At 46.5% G+C, this 27,313-nt stretch overlaps 1 long non-coding RNA gene across 3 annotated transcripts in view; it reads left to right on the forward strand.

The window, feature by feature from the left end:
* The window catches only part of LOC132348219 (uncharacterized), a 78,418-nt gene that overhangs the window by 1,893 nt on the left and 49,212 nt on the right, over positions 1-27,313 (forward strand). The window contains exons 2-5 of one of the 3 annotated variants that reach the window (XR_009497383.1): positions 7,804-8,027; positions 19,698-19,798; positions 19,912-19,986; positions 24,432-24,555. This is a non-coding gene — a long non-coding RNA (uncharacterized LOC132348219). Of the gene's footprint in view, positions 1-7,803; positions 8,028-19,697; positions 19,799-19,911; positions 19,987-22,641; positions 22,741-24,431; positions 24,556-27,313 lie in introns of those variants that run through there. The other 2 variants (XR_009497384.1, XR_009497385.1) reach the window with 2 other exon arrangements.

Below are 27,313 nucleotides of genomic sequence, written 5' to 3' on the forward strand. Positions count from 1 at the left end.
AGTTCAGATGCTACTTCCAATGAAAAGCTCCCTGCCACCTGATGCGCCTTCCTTTCCTTCCCCTTCCCCTGCACCCACTCTGTGCATGCCTGTATGAGGGCATTGAACACAGGCTGTTCTGCTGGGCACCTTTCCATAATCCCCTAGTAGATTTTACTGAGTTCAAACACCAATCCCCTACTAGAGAGGAATCTGACAAGTGGGTGTCTCACCATCTGGCTTCCCAGCGGAAAATTCAGTCCTGATTTTGCCTAATCCCTTTCTTCCCGAACTCCTTCCCTTGGCATCTGGAACATCACCATTCTTTTATTTTCCTTTTTTCCTAACCACTGATCCTCTCTTTGACAGTTTTTTTCTTCTACCAAATGGTTTCTAATCATACTATAGTTTTTTCAAAATATAGGTTATGTGGGACTTCCCTGGTGGTACAGAGGTTAAGACTCCGTGCTCCCAATGCAGGGGGCCCGGATTCAATGCCTGGTCAGGGAACTAGATCCCACATGCATGCTGCAACTAAGAGTTTGCATGCTGCAACAAAGACCCAGCACAACCAAATAAATAAATATTAAAAAAAAGAAATAATAATGAATAAAATTTAAAATATATATATATAGGTTATGTAGACACATCCTCCCCAGCAGATATACATTTTTTAAGTTTCCCAGGTGATTCTAATGATCAGCCAGGCTTGGAACCAGCTCTTCCTTCTCAGTCCTTGCATATCGAGAGTTCCTTGTTGCTTGGTCAAAGGCCCTCTGTCCTCCTCAATTTATACTTTCCTCAGATATTTCACCAACTCATGGGGCCTCAGGTACAATCTAAATGCAGATCAGGGACTTCCCTGGTGGCGCAGTGGTTAAGAATACACCTGCCAATGCAGGGGACACAGGTTCAACCCCTGGTCCGGGAAGATCCCACATGCCGCGGAGCAACTAAGCCCACACACCACAACTACCGAGCCTGTGCTCTAGAGCCCGCGAGCCACAACTACTGAGCCCGTGCACTCTAGGGCCCATGTGCCGCAACTACTGAGCCCACCTGCTGCAACTTCTGAAGCCCACGTGCCAAGAGCCCATGCTCCGCAACAAAAGAAGCCACCGCAATGAGAAGCCTGCACACTGCAACGAAGAGTAGGCCCCCCTTGCCACAACTAGAGAAAGCCTGTGTGCAGCAACGAAGACCCAAGGCAGCCAAAAATTAAATATATATATATATATGTATATAAATGCAGATGGCTTTCAGATTTGCATCTCTTATCTGGATCTTTCTCCAAAGATGCATAGCCAGGTATAAAATTCCCTGCCTAGATGTAAATTCAGATGCTTATCACACTCAGCATCTCACACTCAGCTTGGCAAAAACAATTCCTCCTCCTCCTTGTTCCTCCAAACACACCCCTTCAGCACTTCCTATCTCAGCAAATGCCACCATTATTCACCAGTTGTTCAAACTAGAAACCTGGGTGTCATCCTTGACTCCTCCCCTTCGGTCACCTCCGCACTATAACCCCACTCCAGCCACTGTCATCTCCCTTGAGGACTCCTACGTTGCCTTTTTATCTTTCTGGTTCACCTCTGGTCCCTCCAACCCAGTTCCCACATACAATTCCATATGACCTCTTCAACAATACAGATGTGCAGTGTTTTGATCGTGTCCTCTACTTGAAACCCTTCAGTGGCTTTCCATGTTCCCTAGAATGAAGTCCAACGTCCACAACATGGATTCACAGGCCTTCAGAGAGCTACCCACCTCTCCAACCTTGCCCCTCACCCAGCTCTCTGCACTCCAGTCCAGTTTTCACTTTTGTCAGTTCCACCAACCAGCTGTGTTCCCTCCTCCCTCAGGGCCTTTACCCATGTTGCTACTGCTTCTGCCTGGAAGCTGCTTTTCTCCCCAAACCACCCTCCTGGGGTCTCATTTATTTCCACCCACTTTTCCTATCTTGGCTGACATGCTATTATTTTAGCCTTCCCCATCCCTCTGGTTTGGTTAAAACTCCTGTTCCGTGCTCCCATCACTCTTAGTCATCTGCTATCAATTAAGCAGTTGTAGTATGCCCAGTCCCGAGGATAGAGACGAGGACAAACAAAACAGAATAGTCCCTGCTCTCAGGAAGCCCCCAGTCTAGCAGGGGAAGAGAGACAATAGATTTGTCTTTTCCGCTGGACAGAAACTCCCTGTGGGCAGTTGCCAGAGCCCTCAAGGATTGAGTGGCAGAGCAGCAACAGATGATTAGCAACGACGAGGGTGAGAGAAACACGGGAGCACATCCACTCAAGGAGGAGAAGCTTTGGGCTGGGGAGAAACGTGTTCCACATCCACCTTGGCGGCACCATCACTGCACACCGGGGGCACAGGCAGGGACTCCACGTGCACTGCCTCAGGTGTGGCTCACGTGCTTCCGTATCTATTGCTGGAGATAAATTAACAGCATGGGTCCACATACACAAGGATTTTTTTCAATAAATGCATACTACAGTACAATACAATCCTTGGCTGGTTGAATCTACGGATGTGGAACCGTGCATCTGGAGGGCTGACTGTAAAGTTATACGCAGATTTTTCAGTTTTATGTGGGTGGGCCCCCAACCCCCATGTGGTTCAAGGGTCAAATCTAATGTGGTTGTTAAGCTACCCCATCTCACCTGAGATGTAAAGCATCTACTCAATTGTCTCATCAATTTCAGGAAAAGTAGTGGGTATTGGGATCATGCTATTGGATGGAAGACACGCTGCCCCCTTCTCTTGATAACTTGTGCGAAGTACGATGGGCGTTGCTCACTGTATGAACAGTGGCTGCTCCAGTTGGTATGGGACTCCTTGATGATGCAAAGTAACATTGAAGCTGCAGTCGAGACCCTCAGAATCCCCAACCCACAGCCGCCACTAGAGGAACCGAGCGTGCAGTGCCTGTTCCGTAGGGATGTGCAGGCCGAATTAGCCCCACTGCAACCAGAAGCTGATGGAGCCCCTCAGAGATGATCACAATCTTGTCTGGATTTGTTCTTTGGACATCACCTCTCAGGAACCTTCTCTGATCTCAGTTCCCACCTTTAAACCAAGTGCGATGTCCCCCAAGGAGGCGCTCCCAGCGGCCTGTTTCCTCCATCACAGGACACGTTATGTCATGCGGATTGTAGGCTCACTTGGACAGAGGCAGTTTCTTCATCCCCGTTTTCCCGAGCCTTGCAGACCCTAGTGATGGTTGCGGAGGGCCTTATTGTTTAAACGATCCTTGTCTAGGAGAGAACTCAGGCCAGAGAGGGGTGGGGAGAGGCCCTGGTTCACATAGTTGTTTGCTAATTTTTCACCTGACAGCTGCATGGAAATATTTAAAGGGGGGAAAGAGAGAAATTGAAAATAGGCCTGACGCTAACATTTGCAGAGTCCAGGGCAAGAATACAAATGGAGGCCTACTTACCACGTGTCTTGCTATTTAAAGCACAAATCAAGCTAATGAACTGTAAAATAAGATACCTTCTACCCTTCTACCTCAGCAAACATACCTTCACAACTCAGAAGACCAGAGCTCAATTTAGAATTCTCAGATTCCGTGGAGTTCTGCTGCGGACGTGGTGGCATGCAGACAGCCATGCCAGCGCTGGGCCCCCTCCCTTTCAGCCCTTGCTGCACCGGGCATCATGAGGCTACACGTGTGCACATGTGTGGAAACCTGCCCATCTTCTCCCTGACCCTCACAAACAGCCGCCTCTCTACCATGCCTGGGCCTGGGGCTGTACACGTGGAACCCAGGGACGAGGCCCACAGAGGCCATCTGGGGCCATTTGGGCAGGAGGTCCTGGGGTCCCCGGTATCCAGAGCACGTTCAGGAAGGGGGGTGGCGAGAACCAGGGTGGACGTGTGTCCCTCCCTCCACTGGGAGCAGAAGGGCATGGCCAGGAGAGGGCCCTCTTGTGCAGGCCAGGGACTCGCCTGCTACTGCGGGCTGTGTCCTGAGAAGGCCTCGATGAGGAGCATGAGTGAGGGGCAGGCCGCTGCTGCCCCCGCAGCTAGGGGGTCGGGGGAAAGACAGGCAAAGGCGGGTCCAGGTGGAGAGCCACATTCAGATGAGGTGGCAGGAAGTTAACGTGACTTCCATCCTTTAGCCAGGGTTTCTCCGGGAAGGGGAGGTGACATCTTCTGCTCGGTGGTGGGTGGGGGCCAGAGGCTTGGGGAAGGGTCATAGGAAAGTTTGGAAAAGGCAACGTTCAATAGTATCATGAGAAAGGACAGATAAGGAAACTTTCAGAAGAAACTGGCCGCGCCACGGGCCTGCTGTGGCTGCCACGTACCCGTGGGCAGGCTGCGCACAGCTCAACTCCAGATGCACCTTTTACATCGACGACAACGTGATGGCGACCCCTCGAGTCGGGCAGTGAGTCAGGCATTGCACCGCCCGCGCAGTCACACCTGGCGGCTCCAGGCTCACGCAATCTCCTCTCTGAATTTTGACCTCAACAGTTAATATTGCTTTGCAGAGTCTGAATGAGAGAAAATAGTTTTAAGGGCCCCTATGCTTACTGGAATTACTCCTTAAAGCCATGCCTATTCTATAAACACTAATTTAACATTACAGATGTGGCCCCCAAACGCTGACAAAGTTCTCCCCGAATAGTGGGGTACTTCCCTTTAATTCTGAGAGCCAGGATCATGCTCCCGGGATGGTGTTTTCCTCATCCTTGTTGCCCTTGTAAACCCCCTCTGAGCACTGGTCCTTCTCTTGTCTCTTGAGGCCCCACGCATTACTTAAAATGAATTATTATTTTAACATTTACTCTTTGTGCATATTATAGAGAAAGAAAACAATTGTAATTACTATAATTCTGCCATCTCTGAGGTTCCCTCCCTATTTTGCTCTCTGCAAACCTCAAATTTGCTAATCCCCAGGCTGTGACAACACCTCCCTTCTTGAACTGTCAGCCTGCTTCAATTTTTCCCCTGTATCATTGTTCCTAATTCTACCGCTACGTTGTTGAGTTTTGTTTGCTTTCATTCACACGTGACATTTTTTTTCCGTCAGCTGTACTTGTACTTTGAGATAGTAGTGGAGACAGTCAGTCCAAAAGCTTTGGGGACAGTTGGTTGTGGAATAAAACAGTGATGATATGGAGACTCGGGGGTGTTCATTTTCTAAGCCTGCAAAGAAATCCTCAAAAGGCTCTGAGGAGCTGAGACCTCCTCTCAGGGGCCTTTTGTTCCACGTCTTCACAAGACATTGCTGCTCCTGTCCCAAGGCAGGTGAACCAACCAGCCCAGGTCCCAGAGTGTGCCCAGCCCTGGGGACATGGGCAGGGCCAGAAAAGCGCATGGCTGGTGGAGGGAGGGAAACCCATTCCAGGCAAAGGAAGAGCATCAGCCACCTTCCTCATCGGTGGACCACTGGGGAGGCCCAGAGGCCTGTAGGGCACAGAAGCCTCCACCCCAGCCTTGTCCAAGGAAGCCTGGCTTGCTGATGAGGCTTCCACCTGCCATTGTTTAGAAGAGCAAGAAATGGAATGTGTGATGGCGCTCACAATTTTTTAGAAAACTATACATTCTATAAAATCTCAAACTACTTATGATGCCCTATGACCGGTCTCGTTATCTTTTCTTTTTAACTCTTACTGGGGCACCCTTGAATGTTGAATGGATCCTGACCAAGTCCAGCTGCCCTGGCCTCCATCTCACTTCTCTCAGGGCTCCTGGACGCCCTCACCCCACAACCCCCAGCTCTGCCACGGCTGCTCTGAGCCCATCCCTGGACCTGTGTGCAGAATGGCTCCTGGCCTCTTGCCTTAGCCCGTGTTCACCTCTGCAATTCTCTGATCCTGTTGTGGAGCAATTTCTGAAATGATCTATTTGGTTCTCCACCTTCTACACTAAGGATCTGAACTTTTTGTAAGGATTGGGACTCGTCAGTATGAATTGAACATCTGAACATTTGTACTCTTCTCTAAGACAAGGAACTTCTCGTGAATTGTAGCTGATGTATAACGCATTTTCCCTGTACTAAATGGCCCTGACCAATATGCACTTGGAGTTCTTGCCTTCTGATTTTCATTTCTGCCATTAAAGTGTTGGCTTTAGACTTCTCTCCTAGCACATCCATACACTTAGCAGATTTTCTGTTTTTGATATGCTGTGGACTAAAGTGACAGATCCCCAAAGGTGTTAGAAGTATGTCTAAAATCATCACAGATGCCCGTGAGTGAGGCCTTGGTTGAGCATTCAGGGACCAGGGCCATGTGCTTCAATGTATGGACTTTGATTTAGTTTGGTGAATCAAAGACCTTTTTTCTTTTTTTTAATCTTATAAATTCTTTTGGCTTCATCTCTAAAATGGGTTAACCAATCTTGTTTACCTGGATTTTCAGAGATTTTTAGAAAATAAACATTTTTATTAAAGGATAACTCACATAAAAAAGTACACAGATCATAAGTGTACAGTGAGATGAATTTTTACAGAGTAAACACCTGGTAATCCTTCAAGAAATAGAACATCATCAGTGCCTCTAAAGCCGCCTGGTCTATGCCCATTGCCAATCCCCTCTACTCCCCACTACTCAAAGGTTCTTCTTTGAGTCGTGTAGCCATGCTTCATTTTCATTGCTGTATAGTTTTCCATTGTGAGAATACACTACAATGTATCCATTCCTCTGCTGGACATTTAAGTGGTTTCCAGGATTTTGGGGTTCTGTTGGATTACACTGCTATGAACATTGTACATATCTTTTGATGCACTCATGTACACATTTCTGTCATTAATCCCAAGAATGGAATTGCTGGATCATAGGCTATGGCTTAATAAATCCTGCCAATAGTTGTGGCAAGAGATTGTACCAATTTACCTTCCCACCAGCAGCAAATAAGAGTTCCAATTACTCCAAATGATCAAAGAACTTTTCATTGAACTTTATAATGAATTACTGTGTTTGCCAAATAAATGCCCCTAGTAGGAAGCAGTGGAATGTGGCAGAAATCATGCTAAAGGGAAACCTCATGTGAAGCGTGAAATCGTTCTGGACCATGAAGTCCTCATTTCTGAAGCAGAGCTGATCTCTAAGACCGCTTTCATCTTTAACACTCTTGGCTCATTTTGTGATTCTCATAAGAAGTGCTTCATTCGTCATGTACTTTCTGGTGTCTCCCTGTGCCAGGCCCAGGACCAGCTCTGGGTGGACGCTAAACAACAGATGTATACACGTGGGCCATCGATGCCCGGCTTCAAGTGCAGAGGTTAAACTGGAGCAAGGACGCTGACCGCTGAAGGGTTTAGGAAAGGCGGGTGGCAAATGAGCAAGAGACATTTGCAAGAAGAGTTCTTGGGCCCAGAGTGGTGTTATTTTGTTCCAGGCAGCACGGCTGAGCTACCAGAACAAACGGTCCGAGTCCAAAATGAGCCAAGGACGAGGCAATGCTTGGGCCACTGTGGGCGAGTCACCTCACTGCTTGGCAACACGCACCAACCTTCTCTATGCCCGGGCAAGGCAGGTGGCTGCCATCACCTCGGTCAGCCTCCTGCCTTTGACGCTCCACTGCATCAAAGTCTGAGCTCGGTCTTTGGGTGGATGGAGCCTGCGGCTGTACTCAGGCCTGAGCTGCAAGAGAGACTTGGAGAATGAGGACCTGGCATTTTCAGTTTCTGTAGAGGGAAGGGGCCCCCAAACTCAGGAAGGGGTTTGGATATTGGACCGCTAGAACTATCGTTACTGATGATAACAAGAGCTGAAGCAATTATCAGTTGTCATCCTTCCTGGGTTTTTTAAAAAAGATCACAGCCAAAGAGGATTAAAACACTCTTTTATTCCTCGTTGTTTTCTACAGTTAAAGCTCCCAGGATCCACACCTTAGATCCATGCCACAACTGTCACATGTTCAGAAGTGACACAGCTTCTCAAAACCATGCAAGGTATGCAGGAGGACTGGCCGAGCTGAGTGGTGGACGGATCAAGGCTCTGCAGCTCCCCGCTGTTGGAAGCAGCTGTCTCACAGGGCAAGTGTTTGTTCCCAGATCTGGAGCACAGTGGTTCATGATTCCTCAATTAAAGGTTTGTCTCCTTCACTCAAAGACCTGATGGGGCGCTCATTCTAGGAGCGATGGAAATCTGCTTCCTCCCACCTGCCCAGATGCGCAGCTGCGCACTGACAAATGCACACATGCCGTAAACACGCCAGTGTCGCCCTCCTTAGCCCCCGGCCCTCCTGGCCACTCCCCTGTGGCTGGGCAGCCCGGCTGGCTTTTGTATCACTGAGTCCTCCTCACCCGACCAGTTATGGACGGTGAAACAGACACATCCATCCTTCCTCTCCGCATCCTCACCTTTGCCCTTCATGGTGCTTCCTCTGGCTAAGTTGCCTCATCCTCTCCTGAGGTCTCTTCCCCCGGCCCCTGCTACAGGGCAGGCAGGCAGTCAACTCAGTCTGAGACGAGGGGACTCGGTGCAGAAGAACACGACCTAAAATATCTCATGGGCAGGAGCCCAGCCCTCGCCCTCCCCACGCTCCTGGTGAGTCACTTTAGGCACTGCCTTCATCCTGGGGCTCTTTTAAAAAGCAGATGCTCCCAGAAGAGGTCAAGTGTTGAGTCACCACCCTTGGTGTCCCACTGTGGGTTATTTTCATCAGATCACTTTCCTCTGAATTAGGAGGAGCCTCTAGGGGTGGAGGGAGCTTCTGAAGGTCAGCAAAGGGGGCCGAGCAGTAAGGAGGAGACCTGCTAACAGGTCTGATCCAGGGCTCCGGAGTCCCCATCCCTTCCTCCCACTGGCCGCCATGCCCCACCCCACCCCCACCTCCCAGGAGAAAAAGAGGTACAGCTCCAGCTGGCTGCCCCAGAGCCTGCTCCTGTCTGGGCCCACACCTCCAGCCCCAGCCCTTCCTACTCTACACTTTGCTCCTCAAATCCCAAACCCTCACACCTACCAGCCTGCATTCTTAGCAGATCACATAGTTCCCCTTGCTACTCAGCATGAATGTAGCAAAACCGATGCTGGAATGGCCCTTTGCATTTTACGCATATGCTTATTCCATTTAGTCTTCACAACAAATCTGCAGTGGGTGGCTATTATGCCCATCCCATCACTTAGGAACCTGAAACTCTAAGAGAATTAAAAATAAAATGAAATAATATCCAAAGGCAGAGGGAGGGGAGGGAGGGGATGTTTTAAGGTCTCACAGCTACATAGTGGCCAAGCTGGTTTGAGTCAACAACTTATCAGATGTCTGGTCGTGTGCTGGAGGACATCAGAGGCATTCCTGGAGGACCCAGTCCCTCTTCCAGTGTCAGGTCTGAGCCACTCAAAGCTTTGATCCTTCTTTCTTGCTTATTGCACTGGCCAGAATCTCCAGTGCAATGTTGAACAGAAGGGATGAGAACAGACGCCCTTGTCTTTTTCCTGATCACAGGGGGAAAGCGTTCATCTTTGATCATTAGGTTTGATGTTAGCTGTGGGGTTTTCATAGCTGCCATTTATCAGTTGAGGAAGTTGTCTTCCATTCCTAGTTCGCTGAGAGTTTTTAATCAGGAACAGAAGTAGGATTTTGTTAAATGCTTGTTCTGCATCTACTGAGGTCATCATATAGTTTTTCTTTTTAGTCTGTTAATATGAGGAATTAGATTGGGTACTTTTTGAACGTTAAACCAATCTTGAATTCCTGGGTGAAATCCCACTTGGTTAGGATGTGTTATCCTTTTAGTATATCGTCGGATTTGATTTGCTAAAATTTTGTTAAGAATTTTTGCCTCTGTGTTCCTAATTCGTCTGTAGTTTCTTTTCTTGTCATTTCTTTGTTTGGTTTTGGTATTAGGGTAACACTGGCCTCATAGATTGGGTTTAGAGGTATTCCCTCCTCTTCAGTTTTCTAGAAGACTTTGTGTATTATTTATTCCATAAATGTTTTGTTGAGTTATCTGTGGCTGTTTTGATACTTTTTGGTTGTGATTAAAAAAAAAAAAAAATCCAGAAAATGTCAACATCAGGCAACCCCGATTGCTATTGTTGGCATCAGCATCCTCACCAGCAACAGACGGCGTCATTCTTGTTTATCATCCCCGACAGCTCCCAGGAGGAATGAAGCTGGCGTCTGGATGCTGCTCTAGTGGTACTTTATGGGGCTGAAGTCACCAAGAGCTTCTTTCTCATTTGACCCAAACATTTCAGAAACCAATGGCTTCTGAGAATTAGTACTAACTCTTCCAGACCCTGACGTCTTTTGCACTGTTCAGATTCTTTCCATCCTTCCAGGCTTAGCTGGCATCTCTTTTGACTTCCCTGAGAATCTGTCAACACCCCACCCGGGCCTGTCTCTGAATTCCTGTCACCCTGACAGCCAGAACTACCCAGTTAAGCTCTTTGTGAAATTCTGCCTTGTGTTATTTTCTTGTTGATTCTTCTATATGTTTCTCTCTAACTAGATTATAAGTTACTTGTCTTATATTGCCTCCAACACCTGATGGAAGGTTGACTGATTTAGGACTAGTCATCCTAGCGTATGGCATATGAATTTCTAACTTCACGATGTCTGCTCATTCAGCAGTGGTTCTGCTAGGAAACAAATACGAGGCAGAACATCTTTTCGTATACAACTTTGTCTCATAAATGACTGCATATGTTCTATGTCAGTTCTGCGTATCTCCTACACATTACTCGGTTTTCCTATTGGCAAAATGGCGGGCCTGAGTTTTTTTTCTTAATGAAAACTCTAGAAGCATGGATGACAAGTTAGTGTCTCAATATCGGAAGCATTTCTGCCTACGTTTCATTGCACTCTCCCATGAGGTGGAAAGAGCAAGTCTCACGCTCATATTTTAAGAGGCCTGTCTTTCCAGCCCTGGCCCTGTCCTGCCTCCTCTGAACCTGGCCTCACCACTCACTCCCTGAGCCCCACACCCATGTGCTGTTCTGTGCCCCAGGCCTCACGCTGTGCACTTGGCCTGGAAATCCACCCGGGTCTAATTCAAATATATCCTCAAGGGAATACTATCCACTCCCACCCCCAAGCAGAATTAATTACTCAGTTGTAAATTTCTAAAAACCACCTTTTTATCTGCTTCATCACATTCTATTTTTTAAAATCTTTAGAACTCATTAATCAAATTCATTAATAAAATATGCCTTCATTTCAAAAATAAATAGTGAGGTTGATAGTCATTTCCATCATTGGAGAATTTGTCAGTATTTCCAAGGGCAGTGAGCGTTGATTCTGATGGCCCAAACTCGAGCTATTAGCAATTGTTAAAATAAACACGTTTACTACCAAAACCCAGGAAGTCTCTAAGTGCCGTCTTGTCTCGCTGTTTTCCAGTTCTGCGTTTTTCTGATCCTTGTTTCTCCCTGGGTATAGTCTCAAGTGGCTCTTTGTATCTGCTTGTGGTTCTGCCTTGGCCCAGGGCTCCTGGCTATTTGTTTACTCTTCCCTTTTCTTGCCTTTCTTTGTTGCCTCCCTAATTCTTTTATTGTTGTCATAACTTGGGCTGGCTGGACATTAGGTCCCAGCAGGCCTTGGCAATCAGGAGTCAAAAATGACAGTGACTCTCAGAAACTCTCTTAGCCACAGAGCCCAGCCCTAGTGAGGGTGTTGGGATAGGCACCACATTTTCACTTCTTGCCTCAGAGAAATGCAGCACAACAACCTGTCTGCATAGTTATTCCCTTCCTACCTAATCCCTGGAGACCAGCTGTCAGCCTAAGACTGAGTAACACACAGCAGGTGCCTTGGACCCCTGGATCCTGAGTGTCAGAGCCACTTAGCTCACACACCCCCCCAGGCCCAGTGGGTACCAGATCACAGTGTTGATTAACTGACATTATGTTCATGTGAATTTTATGTGATTATATTTTTGTTCCCATTGGATTGAAATTTAGTTTGAGTTAAAATAACACTTTAGCCTTAAAAGTCCCATGTTGCATTTTTGCAACTCTTCAGCTTACCAGCCACTCAGGTTATTTTTTAGTTTTTCTTTAAGTGTTAACCCCTTTATATGTTACATCCCAAATATGTGTATCTAAAATTGAAAAACACACCTTCCTCTGACAGATGATCTTCCAGGTCTCTCTTCTGCTCTTCTTCCTCCTGCTTTCTGCCCGGGAGGCTGACCCAGATCAAGGGCAGATCAAGGGCTCTCTAGCCCTCTGCTGCCCAGATGGGTTTAGCCAACTGGGAACCAGAGCAGGAGATGGGTGGGGGAGAGGGACGTAGGGTATTTATTCCCCTAGCTCCCTCAGGGCAAGGTCACAACTCTCAACTGGAGGACCCAGGTCCTCTCAAGGAAGACTTCTCTGTGAAGCTTTCTCCTTCTGTAGCAGCCCCCGGAGCTGCACTCTCCCTTCTGGTTTCCTGACACCCAACCGCGCCTCTCTAAATTCTTCCTTTATTGAATCTTTCATGAGTTTTCCTAACTCGTGTGCCATTGATTTCCTGCTGATAGATTTCAAAAAGTGTTTGAAATCCTCATTCAGAGGTAATGGCACGTTGACAATGTCAAACCACATTTGGGTGCAGACACCTAGACATCTCATAACAAAGGAGAGCAACTGACTCAAATGGGAGCCTGGGTGAGAAACCCTTTGATTTCACTCAAGGCAGTTGCATCTCAAATACAGCATTTCTTTAATGCAACCGTCCTGTAATGACCATAAAACTCAGTGTTCTATTACTGGAAATCCTATGTTGGGACTGATTAATGGCTTTGATTGCAAAATTACAGGGAAATGAGTAAATACCATAAAAGTTGTTTCGAAACGTGTTTTAAATCACCCCTGGAATTTGGAATCATGGCAATCTTAAACTCTTCCCTGCTTCTCCGTGTAGGGAGAAGTCAGGTTGCGGTTTTATGCCACCAGTATAAGCAACTCCATTCCCCTCTGCTCAGCCGGTTGATGAAGTTTAGGGAAGGCCGGGGTTCAGCCTGAGAACCCAACCTGCAAGTCCCCAGGTGTTCTATGTCCTGAGGACCTCCCACATGCCAGGCCCTGTGCCCAGCATGTCACGTGCAGCGTCCCATCCATCCTCAGCTCAGTCCTGTGATGGGGCTGCTGGTTGAGGGTAGGGGATAGTGGCCATTGGACCAGTTCGTCCGCATCACACTGAGGTGCTATTAAATAAGTAACTTTTAGATTAAGAAGCAGGACGGCCATGATTTAGGATGTGTCTGCTTGTGACCGAGGCGAGCGTGTTTCTGAGGAGCATACCTTTTCCTCTTTCCAGCTGTGGACTCATCCAGGGCAGGGATGCTTTCTGACTTTTTTATTTTTATTTTTTGATGGTTCGCTTGTTTTTATCCTAAGTCCTTATCACAGGCAGGTGGTGGGTGCCTGGTTTTAATGAATGGATGAAAGACTGAATGGATCAACAAATCCACTAATTAAAAGCAATGACTGTGATTAATGGTGAAGATGACCACAAAAAATAGATGTTTGAAAGGATGGGTGAGGGGTGGCATGAGGAATAAGATAACCTGATAAATTGTTACCTTTTTTTTTAAAGCTGAGTTTTAAAAATTTATTTATTTTTTTGGCTGTGTTGGGTCTTCGCTTCTGTGCGAGGGCTTTCTCTAGTTGTGGCAAGCGGGGGCCACTCTTCATCGCGGTGCACGGGCCTCTCACCATCGCGGCCTCTCTTGCTGCGGAGCACAGGCTCCAGTCGCGCAGGCTCAGTAGTTGTGGCTCACGGGCCCAGTTGCTCCGTAGCATGTGGGATCTTCCCAGACCAGGGCTCGAACCCGTGTCCCCTGCATTGGCAGGCAGACTCTCAACCACTGCGCCACAAGGGAAGCCCTAAATTGTTACCTTCTATTTGCTTTCTCTCACTAACTCAAGTCTGCAAAGAAAAGTCATTTGATTTTTTTAGTGATAAATTAGTTGCTGACTCCTGGTCCCAGATCCTCCTGGCTGGTGGAGAACATGAGCTATCCATGTTGAATGTCCTTGTCCCATGTTACACAGCAGCAGGGTATGTGTGGTGGGGGAGAACCAGTTCTTGTCCTCTGTCCCCAAATGGCCTCTTCAGGACCTGGGTTCCTTTGCAGCATCTGTTCCGGGGTGCCTCGGGGAGTGGGCATCTGGGCCGTGGCAGCCTGTGGTCCTGTTTCCCAAGCGGGGTCACATGCTCTAGGCCTCCAGGATCCAGGCTGTGAGTGGACATGAGCCAGGCCCACTGGGCCAAGCTCTAAAGAGCACGGGGTTGACGACAAACTGGAGTGACATTCAAGTTGTTCACAGCACCATGCTAAACACGACATCTCTCTCTACAACTAAGTCTGGCTTGTGGCCTCCAGTTGCCAGCTTTTTCTCTGGAGGAAAGATTCAAGCCCTGCACAGACTAGTTCCCTCTGTAATTCTCCTGAGGACGTATTTAGGGCACAGCCTCATCTCCAGAGGATGCCAAGCATTTCAGCCCAGCTCCCTCTGCCTTCAGGCCTCCACAGAGTGCTGTGCGTGCATGTCTCCTGCCTTCCCTTCCACACATTCACATCCTCAAGGGCATCGCCATAGAACCGCCTGGAGAGGTGAACTGGCCGTACGCCTTCAGCCCCGTGTCCAGATGAAAGAGGAGGACAGACATTCAAATGGGAGAGTCTACTGAAAGAGAAGAATTGTCAGTGACCAGAGAGGGAAGTGGCCTTTGCTTGCTCTGGAGCAGACTGAGAGGTGGAGGAGGGAGAGTGAAGAGACGGCCCATTCTCCTTTCTCCCTGTGATGCTGGGATGTCGGCCCTGAGCAGAGAGATTAAGGATTAGATGGGGGAGAGGGGTTGGCATTTTAAACTAAGTGGCCTTAGATGTCTATCACCCTCCAAGTAAAAGTAAGCTTGAGATGTCAAGAAGTCAGGAATGGAAATTCAACTAAATATGTTTAAAGACAGAGAAAGAAGGTAAAGTAAAGCCATTTCCTGCTTATGTCCTAGCAGTTTCAGCTACTAAATAGATCAACTTCCTCCAGGCCCAGGAGACACTGTCTACCCTGGGGAAAAGCCTTCTCATTTTGTGTTTATTCTAGACGATCTGGGTCTGACCTGAGAACACAGACCTTTGGAAGACAGAGTTAGTCTGACTTAGAGGTTACTCTACCCGCCTGCCCACTGCATCCTTCCCAAAGGGAATGAGGACAGGGCCAGCCCCAGTCCAGACGAGAAGCTGGAAAGAGGGAAAATATAGGAAGCAAAAAATGTGTAGAGATTACTCTCAAAAAAACCTTCGCCCAGACGCACCGGTCAAAAGCAAAAAAATACTCAGAGATCAGGGAGGACAAGAGAGCTGCTTGAGCAAGGAGGCATCCTTGGCTTCCTGAAATCCTTAAGGGGCGGGGATCCGACGGCTCCTTCAGCTCCTGCGTGCCCTCGGCCTGTGGACCAGCCAGGGAATCTCTCTCTCAGGGACCTCGGTTTTCCCCACTGTCAAAATAGACACCAAAAGCTGGTTCCAGTGACCTCACCAAGTGGCATGAAGTCAAATGCAATTTCATGGCCTTACATGAAGGAGGAACTCTGAAAACTGCACAATGCCACCCTGAACCCAGAATATCCCCTGTTGTCACCATTGCCAATTACTGAGGCCATAATGGAGACTGGTTACCTCTGTAATTCTCCGAAGGATGTATTTAGGGCATTCTTGCTTTGTAACTGTCTTTGGGATTTTGCGGTACAGTATTCTACTAATTTTAAATATGCATAGTCTCAGCTTACAAACAAGTTGTGTTCCAAAAGTAGATTTGCACGTTGGTTAGTTGGCTCTCAGAATTCAGTTTCACATGAAAACTGTGCTAAAACAAAATCTATGATTCATGTGCAGTCAAGCTAGTAGAAAACAATACTGTTACAATGCGGTAATGAAGCCAAATGGAAAAATATTATATTAAAATTGACCAAGTAAATGGTACACTGACTAGCTTAAATCCAGGTACTTTAAAATTCTCCACTAATGCTTGAATGCTGCTGTTTCCTGTACCCTGAAGCCTTGTGCTGGGCATAAAGCAGACAAGGAGGGGATGTGGAAAATTGTGATGGAATTCCTGGCAAGTCAGAGCAACCCACACGTTTCTCCTCTAGAACTTCCCGGAGCTAGGCTTCCTCCACCGTCTGTGTCCACCGACCACTTCCTGGCTCCACCCCACCCTTAACACGCCTCCCCATCTTCCTCTAGCAAGGATGAGAGCCACACACAAGGTGTTACGATTTAGGGGGTGGAGGGGTTGACATTTCTACTTTTAAATTTACTAAGATACTTTAACTGCAAAAAAGGAAAGTAGCAGGTCCTCAGTTGCCAGGTTCTAACCCAGAGGAACAGAGCATTAAATCAAGCACGGAGCGACTCTACTGTGTTACTGCACAGGCCACACATTCATGACGCCGGCCCTGAACGTGGCATACACCTGCTGGACAACCTTGACCCTCCCGGGTCATGTCCCATTTCCTGTCCAGATTTCCCAGGTGCCTTCGTTTAGCCTCCCTCCATTGTGTGGACCATGCCAAGGGCCCCTAAGAAAGGCACCTCTGGGTCCTGGCCTCAGAGACGCCCTCTGTCTCCAGGGCCCTACAACTATTTGGCTAAGCAGACAGTCTCTAAACCAGCACGCACTTTCCATCTCACACTGTGCCTGCACAAAACCTCCTCTATGACAAACTTTCAAAAATAGGAACACAGCGCCCGGGGACAAAGGCAACAGACATGGCTGCAGGGGTCACACCGGGTTCTTCCTGTTTCAGCATCTGCTCGTTCACTGGTCTACCCTTCAGCATGCTGGCTGCACCCAGGCCTTGCTTTAGGTTTTCAGCCAACATGAAGCCCCAGTGTGATGGGTAATTTTATGTGTCAACTTGACTGGGCCACGGGATGCCCAGATATTTGGTCAAACATGATTCTGAGTGTGTCTGTAAGGGTGTATCTGGATGAGATTCACATTGGAATCCGCAGGCTAAGTGACGCAGAGGGCTCCCCCCAGTATGGGTGGGCATCGTCCAATCAGTCGAAGGCCTGAATAGAACAAAAAGGCTGACCCTCTCATGACGAAGGGAAAAAAACACAGCCTGCCTGATTCCCTTGAGCTGGGACATCGGTCTCCTGCCTTTGGACTCAAACTGAAACGTTGGCTCTTCTTGGGTATGGAAACTGCTTGCTTTGGGACTGGAGCTTCCACCACCAGCTCTCCTGGGTCTCCAGCTATTGACTGCAGACTGTGGGACTTAGCCTCCATAATCTCACAGCTAATTCCTTATAATAAATTTCTACTATCTGTCTATCTACCTACCTACCTACCTATGTATCAATCTTAAAAAAGCCTTTGTTTTATATGTATTTATATATGTACATATATATATATATCTCCTATTGGTTCTGTTTCTCTGGAGAACTGTAACTAATGCACCCAGTCTATCCAAAAAAAGGGCAGTTAGGATTGAAAGTGCCCATAACGCTGAACAGGATGTCAGTGCTCTTCAACCAACGGCCCCCAGGAACACACCTGTGGGTGACCAGCATCACACTGAGGGAGAACATACACTGTGGGGAACTGTGGAGCGTCTCTGTAAGAGGGTGTTAGCAAGAACCTATTACAGAATTTGGGCTCTGGGGGTGATCGGGAAGGATCCAAGAAAGCAATGGATTGCACAAAAAAGTAAGGACAGAAAGTGAGACAATTCTATGTTTATCTCAACAAATACCTTCTCTCTGGGGAGGGCTAACTAGAGCAGGGATAAAGCTATGCTTGGTAAAGATACCGCGGTCACTCATTTTAGCTGACGGGGGGGTTGTTTGGAAGTTTGTGGTGGCACGGTGACTTTGGTTTGCCCTTGCTTGGACAAAGGTAGGAAGTGGCCCTGTGTTGTCTCACTTTGTCATGGTCTCAGAGTGGCCTTTTCTGATGTTGGTGTTCTGTGAGATTATTTGTGTCCCCCTACCCCATGTTCTCAGTCACTTATGCTCCCACAGTTCTCCCCTCCCTTGCCCCAGCCTGCCCCTCCACCCAGAAGAGGGCTGAAAGCTTATCCAGAGAGGCAGATGGCTGGGTCTCCCCTATGCAGACAGAGGGTCTCTGGGACCTTCTGAGGGGAGTAGCCGCAATACACACAAGCTTTTCTCCTGCTTATTGTGACTCTCTTTCTAAAATCTTTCTACTCTGGATTATTACCAAAACCCAAGCACTGTGCTGAACACTTTACATACATTCACGAATTCGACCCTTAAAACAACCCTAGAAGGTAAGTATAGTATTGTCTTCATTTTGATGGTGGGGTAACCCAGGTACACATAGAGTAAAAAACAATAACAACAACAAAGCAAAACCTGACGACAAAGAACTACACTCCACCCACCACTAAAAAGTCCCTCTTGTGCTTGATCACATGGCATGATGTGCATCTATGCAGGATGACATAGACAAAATCAGAGAACTTCCTTTCCATCTGCACACTATTTCCAGAGTAAAGTATCATTTTGCCCTGGACCAAAACCCTGCACTGCTCCCTACTGCCTAAAGAATTAAGCCCAAATGCCTTACATCAAGACCCAGGCCAGATTTGAGACCCTGTCTCAACTATTCCGGTGTCCTTAGTTTCCCCTTTCCCCTAAGTGAGCTTCCTGCTATGCCCACAGCCATACATTCTCTGCCCCCTGAACATGTCAAACACATTTCCACATCCATGCTACTCCCTCCAGCTGGAATATTCCCCGACCTCCATCCAATCTCAGTTCCATCTCTCCTTCCCAACTCAGATCTGTGTTCCTCTGTGCAGTTTTCCTGGCAGGTGTCCTGTGCTATTTTATATTCTTATTTATGTTTTTATGTATCACCCTTGTTGTCCCAATAAGACCTATGGTAGATAGTTTGCAAAACAACCACAATAGTTTCTCCCCTGCCTAGATGTGTGTCCTTTTGCAGCATGACTTGCCCTGGCCACTTCTACCTTCAAGAGGCAGAGTCTATGTCTTCACTCTTTTGAGTCTGAGTTTGAATGTAAATATGACTTGTTTTGGCCATTGGAACATTAGACAATCCTCACCACCATGTAAGGAGCCTGGGCTAGCCAGCAAAGGATTAGAAAACACAAGGAGCAGAGATGGATCTTCCCAGCTGATCAACCAAAGCCAAGCTATCCTAGACCAACTAGCCTGCCAGATGTGTGAATGAGGCCATCCTAAATCATCCAGCCCCAGTTAAGCCATCCTGGACAGAAAAGCCATTCAAGCCAACCCAAGGAATTGTGAAAAAACAATAGATGATTGTTTTTACATGCCAGTACATTTTGAGATGGTTTGTTATGCAGCAAAAGCTAACAAATACAACATTATAAACTCCATCAGGTGCTGCGCTATGACCCACCTTACCTGAATTCTTGGAATTCAGCCTTGCACATGACAGTCAGTCTTCAATAAATGTTTGTTTTTGATGATAACAGCTCGAATAAAGAATGTTGAGGAATTCCCTGGCAGTCCAGTGGTTAGGACTCCATACTTTCACTGCCGAGGGCCCAGGTTCAATCCCTGATCAGGGAACTAAGATCCCACAAGCTGCAAGGCATAGCCAAAAAAAAAAAAAAAAGAATGTTGAGAGCTGGAGTTTGAAGGAGGCCAGGCCTAGCCTTCAGAGAGGATGGAGATCTGGGGGTGCCTGGGAAAGCTGTTTCATGCTTAAAACCTGGACTGAGCCAACTGGGTGATATCAGAGTTCATGTTAAGCTACCTTAACTCTGTGGAGTTTCTATCATGAAATTCCCTTTTCTCACAGGACAACTTAGCTGTGCACTAACGTGGCCATCACATGCTGGATTCAGCTGATGGAGTAGCAGGAAGGGGCTACCTTTGGGAAGAGAGATGCAGCCTCTGGAGGTGAGCTCTCACATTTTATCATTCCTTCCATTTATCAAGTGTTTACTGAACACCCACCATGTGCCTGGTGGTGGGCTGGGGACTAAGGAAATGAACAAGCCTGATCCCACCAGGTCCTCAAGGGGCTCTAGTCTGAAGCATCAGAACACGTCTGACCATCTCCTGGCTCAAGTTCAACAAGAAGAGAGGTGAGTTAGAGAGCTCCTGTTCTAGGGCTCATTTTCCTGAACAAATTGACCATTTTACTATTTTACCTCTTCCACTTGTGGAAATTTATAGACAGTTTTCCAAATCTTTAAGTTTATATTTTCTTAACCAAATTGTACTTTTCTTAAGAAAACAAGTAAAAATTAATTGTCCTTAATGGTATAATCATCCAACTCCAGATGTAACGAAACTCTGTGCATCTGAGCCCTGGGTGCCACATACTCAACATCAAGACCTCAGACCAAGGTGGAAGCATGAAAGGCAGTGACGCCTGGTGTCCTCCAAAGGTTCTGCGACACGCTGCCTGATGGGCAGGGCCTGACCATGGCTCCTCAGATTGGTTATAGTAATCACACACCCAATCATGGGCTACTGGGTATTGAGTGCTTATTATTTAAGTGCTAACAGTTTTAAACACTCTATTCTTTTCAATTCTCTCAGCAACCCTGTGAGATAGGAACTACTATGATGTCTTTTTTTGCAGATGAGAAAACCGAAGCACTAAGAAGTTAAGTAACTCACCCAAGGTCACACAGCTAATACGTAGCAGAGCTGGGGCTTGACCTCAGTGTTCTCGTTTTTATCTTTCGTAAAGTTTGCACCACTTTAGACCTGGCCTGTTAATAGCATTGTTGGGAGAGTCTTTGGACTTCTTTCCTTTCCTCCCACTCTAGAACTTCAGTGTCCCTGAAGCCCGGCACTTATTTGTAGGTGGTAACTTGCCTTCTGCTGTTTTTGCTCTTAGAGGATTGGAAGTGTTTCTTACACAGTACTTTACTTCCAGTTTGGTTTATCTTTGAGCTTTAGCTCAAAACAAATAAGAGAGCCTGACCTGTTCCCTCCAGGCAGCTTCTGAATGAGAGCCTTCCAGAACTGTCAGCCAGCGCTTAGCTGACACCAGCCCAGCTCCAGGCTGCAAGTGACTTGGGGAGGCTCTGTGAGGCTCGCGGGCGCTCCTGTCCCAGCGCTGAGCGACAGGCCTGCAGACACGGCTGGCTGAGTGAGGGAGTCACTGGGTCTGAGAGGCAGGAAACGACCTCACCTGCCAGGCCAGCACCAGTCTTTTCTACTTTCAGTTATAGACATTTTGTAAAAAGAAGAAGAGAAAACCCTGGAGAGATGGCTCCCTACCTGGATGTGGTCCCCAGCCCCTCCCTTCCTTTCCTCCTCTCTGTCCTGAGCCACTTCCTTCCCTCCCTCTCCTCTCAGCCCAGCCCTTCCCTTCCTCCTCCTCTCCCATCCCCCTTCGCACACAAGATCTCCTCTCCCTTTCCTAAAGTCCAGCCTATAGGAACTTCCTCCTAATTCAGATCCGGTTTTCCAGCGTTACCATGGCAACCCGTGGCTACCGAGGCTTTTCAGCAAAGTCACTTCTCTCCTACATTTTTCATAGAAATCTGCATTCTACTTCTTGCTACTCCCCAATTGCCGTGTTTGAGCAAAACTCTAGCCCCAGGCTCTCCAACATCTTTAAATGTTTGTAAACAGCCATATCTCTTTTATATCAACTATGTTGATGTATTCTGAATAATTTAAGATATAATGTCATCAACTTAGTTAATTCCGAATACATCAGTACAATTTTCTCCATGGAGCGTACCTGGCTTACTTATTGAGGGGTGGACAAGTTGAATTTGTATTTATGCTGGGGCGTTGACAGGAGCTGAATTGTGAATACTGAGTAGGGAAGTGGCTCAGGTGGGACTGTTGGTGCCCCACAGGGAAGGTGGGAGCAAACCAGAAACCTGCCCCAAGGAAATTGTCCTGCCCACAAGTGTCAGTGAGAGCTTGTGAAAATAGGCACAAAACACCCAGAACTCAGCATCCTCTCCAAGCCCTGAGCAAAAAATCCTAAATCTGGTGCAAAGGAAAGAATATGCCCTCTGAAATTAGGCAGAATTGAGTGTTATCCTCAATTCTGTTAATGAGCTAGCTGTGCTTGGGCAGGTTCCTTACCCTCTCTGAATCTCAGTAGTATATCTTTCAAAGTTATTGGGAGAAATAAATGGGCTAATGCACATAAAAGGGCCTAAAGAAGTTCTCGGCACACACTCGCTGAAGAGTAACTGCCATATTCCAGTTACTGTCATGAGCAAAGTTCTATGAGGCAGCATCGAGATTCAAGCTGAGCCCAAGAAGCAGATACCAAGGTTACCAAATAATCAGGCTGCACAGCTGGTAACCAAACCAGAAATCATGGTCTCAACACTCCAAAGTTCAGGATATAAGCAGGAATGAGACGCTAAGGCACCAAGTCTCATCAGACGCTGTTACAGGAGCAACATGCTAGCATCATCAGGTGGAGACTGACCCAGCAAAGGAACCGTGCACTGGCTGCTCTCAGTGTCCTCTCCCCTCTCCATGGCCTACTGGAGATGTGCTGGAATGTGTGTTAGGCAGGCCAAGAGCTGGGAGCAGGACAGTGTAGGGAGAGAAAGCCAGGTCCCTACTGGGGCCCAGAAAAGAAGGTTGAGCACACACAGATGGGGACTTGACCTGAGCTAGTTCAGCAGGACCCGTGAGTGTGGGGTTGGTTCCAAGCCTTGAACCTTCAACTTGAAAAATATGTCATGCAGAAGATTCTGAAATTGAGTGCACAACAGGACGGTAAATGAGACATTTTCTGGCATCCACAGCGGCAGGGGCCACATCAGCAGTGCTGTGCATACTACGAGACTATACCTACAGAAGCAACCGCTAGCTCAAGACCACTAGCTCTAGCATATATAAGAGAAGATCAGGTAAAACTACTGGGGGCCCCTTCTTTGGAAGTTGTTTCCCAGGCAGAGGTAGCAGGGAGTGGGGCAGAGAATTTGGCCCATGTCTGCTCGAAGGTGGTGGGCTGCTGTTTGAGAAAAATCTAAAGGTGAGACATTATAATTAAAGCTTCTCCTGAGGGTGGAGGAAGAAGAGAAGCCAACTGCACTTTTCGAAGCGAAGGAACACGGGTCTCACCACGGGTCAGCCATGAGCTCCCTGAGAGGGAGCCAACTGCATAGTCTTGAACAGGACTCTGCCCAGAGGCCCTCCCAGAGGAGTGAGATAACCCAACAGAGGGTCTGTGTGGGGAGGGCTTAGGAGCCAGGAAAGAGTCATAAGTAACCAGCTGGAAGAAGCATAGTCCAGGACAGAAAACTGTGGTTAGAGGTGTCCTGGAAAACCCACAGAAGAGATCTATGAGGGGGAAAATTACCATCTGAACATGAGTCACACACAGAAGGCACCAAACCAGATGACAGTAGTACAGATCTAGTAAGAACTTTTCTCTTCCCCTTATGTTCCTCTCTCCTTGAGCCAACCACGGAGAAGCTAGAGGCAGGATGGGGCAATAGAGGGCAACAAGATGGGGAGATAAGGAAGAAAAAACTGGTCATCCACACCTACCCTCGGCCACTGCATGTTTCCTAGCCAAGTATGGTCCTAACCAGGAGAGGAGCTTAATCCAGGTGAAGGATACATTTTTTTTTTCTTTTCTCAGCTTTATTGAGGTATAATTGACAAAAATTGTATGCATTTAAGGGGTACAACGTGATGGTTTCATATAAATACACACTGTGAAGTGATCACCACAATCAAGCTAATTAGCATTACCTCACATAGTTACCATTTTTGGGTTTTGTTTTCTTTTCTTTTCATCCCCCTACCCACCCCCATCCCTTCTGGCAATCACCTTTTGTTCTCTGTATCCATGAGCCTATTTCTGTTTTGTTACATTTGTTCATTTCTTTTGTTTTTTGGCTTCCATATGTAAGTGAAGGCACACGGTCTTTCTCTTTCTTTGTCTGACTTACCTCACTTACCATAAGACCCTTTAGGTCCATCCATGTTGCCACAAAAGGCAAGATTTCATTCATTTTTAGGGCTGAAAAGCTGTGTTATATTCTATTGTATATCTATCTCCTATCTATCTATCTATCTATCTATCTATCTATCTATCTATCTAATCTTCTTTATCCATTCATTTATCGATGAACACTTAAGTTGCTTCCATATCTTGGTTAGTGCTGCAATGAGCATATGAGTGCATGAATCTTTTAGAGTTAGTGTTTTTGTTTTCTTTGAAAAAATACCCAAAAGTGGAATTGCTGGATCATATGGTAGTTCTATTTTTAATTTTGGGGGGAAACGTCATACTGTTTTCCATAGTAGCTGCACCAATTTACCCTCTCACCAACAGTACATGAGGGTCCCGTTTTCTCCATATCCTCACCATCTGTTGCCATTTGTGGTCTTTTTGATGATGGCCATTCCAATAGATGTGAGGTGATATCTCACTGTAGTTTTGGTTTGCATTTCCCTAATAATTAGTGATGTCGAGCATCTTCTCATGTGCCTGTTGGCCATCTGTATGTCTTCTCTGGGAAAATGTTTATTCAGGTCCTCTGCCCATTTTTTTTTTTCCCATGGGCAAATCTGTTTTATCCAGAGTAACTGAAAAGCACCACCAGCAGCAGCTCCTAGCCACGCCATGGGTGGATCCTGCAGATGCTCTGCTGCGCAGAAGGCACGGGACCCAAGTGCAATTCCATTGACACCAAGTTCTAGAACAGGTAAAACACACCTATGGCAGCCATAAAGTCAGCAGGTTTACACCTGGGAGTGGGGGTGGGGGGACGCGGTGGGAGTAGCTGGGAAAGGACACAAGGGGCTTCTGCAATGGGGAAGAACAGAGAAGGGGCTGAGAATGTTCTAGGTCTTGATCTGGACTCAGGTGCTGCGGAGGTGCACATGTGTAAAATTTCATGGACCAACACTGCTGTGCATACTCAGGGTACGTATGCGCAACTCCAGTTTTTTGTTGTTGTTTCTTTTAAGGGAAACAATTGGATCTGGGAAGGTTGGCATCTTTTTAGCTAGGGAATGGTGGAGAATTCGCTCTTCTTGTCTGATAAAGTTGAGGAAGAAAACTGAAAGTCTTCTAGAGGTGATGTTTGGAGAGATGGGCGACTGAAATATAAGGGGTATTTCCCCACCGGCAGCAGGATAAGAAGTTGCCATCTTCCACCATCCGGGTCCCAAAGTTCGGAGAGATTTCCAAAGATTGTTTAATTGATTTTTCTCCTATTTACATGCAGATCATAGTGTCTGGGGCCCAGGAATTCAGACACATGGCTTTGGGTCCACTCAGCCCCATGAAAAATCCTGTCTGAAACTCGCACAAAGCCAGACACACACGTCTTCAGAAACACTCTGTTTCCTTTTTGTCTGGGGCTCCAGGGAGCGGGTGCAACGAGCAGGGCCTCAGACACGCTCCCATCTGCAGAGTCCCAGGGATCCCGTCCCTCTGTTCTGCTGGACTGCAATCCAGCTGGCATTCACAGTGTGATCCCCAAAAGGGCCAAACCCCATCACCACCACCGCCTTCCTGGGCTGCTCCATGGAGGGCTCAGGCTGCACCTCTGACCCACTCCTGTCTGGACTCCTCTGCCCATTTTTTAATCAAATTGTTTGTTTTTGACGTTGAGCTGTATGAGTTCTCAGTATATTTTGGATAATAACTCCTTATCAGATATATCATTTGCAAATATCTTCTCCCATTCAGTAAGCAACGGTTTCATTTTGCTGATAGTTTCCTTCCCTGTGCAAAAGCCTTTTAGTCTGATGTAGTCCCACTGGTGTATTTTTGTTTTTGTTTCCCTTGCCTGAGGAGACATATCCAACAAGATATTGCTAAGACCAATGTTAAAGAGTGTTCTGCCTATGTTTTCTTCTAAGAGTTTTATGGTTTCAAGTCTTACATTTAGCCTTTAATCCATTTTGAGTTTCTTTTTGTATATGGAGTGAGAAACTAGTCCAACTTGGTTCTTTTGCCTGCAGCTGTTCAGCTTTCCCAGCATCAATTATTGAAGAGATTGTCTTTTCCCCATCAATTATTCTTGCCTCCTTCATCATAGATTAATTGCCCATGTAAGTGTAGGTTCATTTCTGGGCTCTCTATTCTGTTGCATTGATCTATGTGTCTGTTTTTTTGCCGGTACCATATTGTTTTTGTGACTGTAGCTTCGTAGTATAATTTGAAATCAGGGAGCATCATACCTCCATCTTTGTTCTTCTTTCTCAAGGTATTTGAGCTATTTGGGCTCTTTCATGTTTCTATACAGTTTTAGAATTATTTGTTCTAGTTCTGTGAAAAAAATGGCAGTGGTATTTTGATAGGGATTGCATTGAATCTGTAGATTGCTTTGGGTAGTATGGTCATTTTAACAATATTAATTCTTCTAATCCATGAACATGGTATATCTTTCCATTATGTCATCTTCAACTTCTTTCATCAACGTCTTATAGTTTTCCAAGTACAGATATTTTACCTCCTTGGTTATACTTATTCCTAGGTATTTTATTCTTTTTGATATAATTGTAAATGGGATTGTTTTCTTAATTTCTCTTTCTGAGAGTGTTCATTGCTAATGTATAGAGACACAAAAGATTTCTGTATATTAATTTTGTATCCTGCAACTTTACTGAATTTATAGTTTTTTGGTACTGTCTTTCAGTTTTTCCATACATAGTATCATGTCATCTACAAACACTGAAAGCTTTACTTCTTCCTTTCCAATCTGGATTCCTTTATTTCTTTTTCTTGTCTGATTGCTGTGGCTAGGAATTCCAATATTGTGTTGAAAAAAAGTGGCAAGAGTTGGCATCCTTGTTGTGCCCCTGATTTTTTTTTAAGCATCTTTATTGGAGTATAATTGCTTTAAAATGCTGTGTTAGTTTCTGCTGTACAACAAAGTAACTCAACTATATGTATACATATATCCCCATATCCCTCCCTCTTATGCCTCCCTCCCATCCTCCCTATCTCACCCCTCTAAGTGGTCACAAAGCACCAAGCTGATCTCCCTGTGTAATGCAGCTGCCTCCCACTGGCTGTCTATTTTACATTTGGTAGAGTATATATGTCAGTGGTACTCTCTCACTTCTTCACAATTTACCCTTCCCCCTTCCCATGTCCTCAAGTCCATTCTCTATGTCTGCGTCTTTATTCTTGTCCTGCCCCTAGGTTCATCAGAACCATTTTTTTTTTTTTAGATTCCATATATATGTGTTAGCATACGGTATCTGTTTTTCTCTTTCTGATTTACTTCACTCTGTATGACAGACTCTAGGTCCATCCACCTCACTACAATAACTCAATTTCATTTCTTTTTATGGCTGAGTAATATTCCATTGTATATATGTTGCACATCTTCTTTATCCATGCATCTCCTGATGGACACTTAGGTTGCTTCCATGTCCTGGCTATTGTAAATAATACTGCAGTGAACATTGTGATACATGACTCTTTTTGAATTATGGTTTTCTCAG

Source organism: Balaenoptera ricei, chromosome 14 (assembly GCF_028023285.1).
Source record: "Balaenoptera ricei isolate mBalRic1 chromosome 14, mBalRic1.hap2, whole genome shotgun sequence".
In the NCBI taxonomy this organism is placed as follows: Eukaryota; Metazoa; Chordata; class Mammalia; order Artiodactyla; family Balaenopteridae; genus Balaenoptera; species Balaenoptera ricei.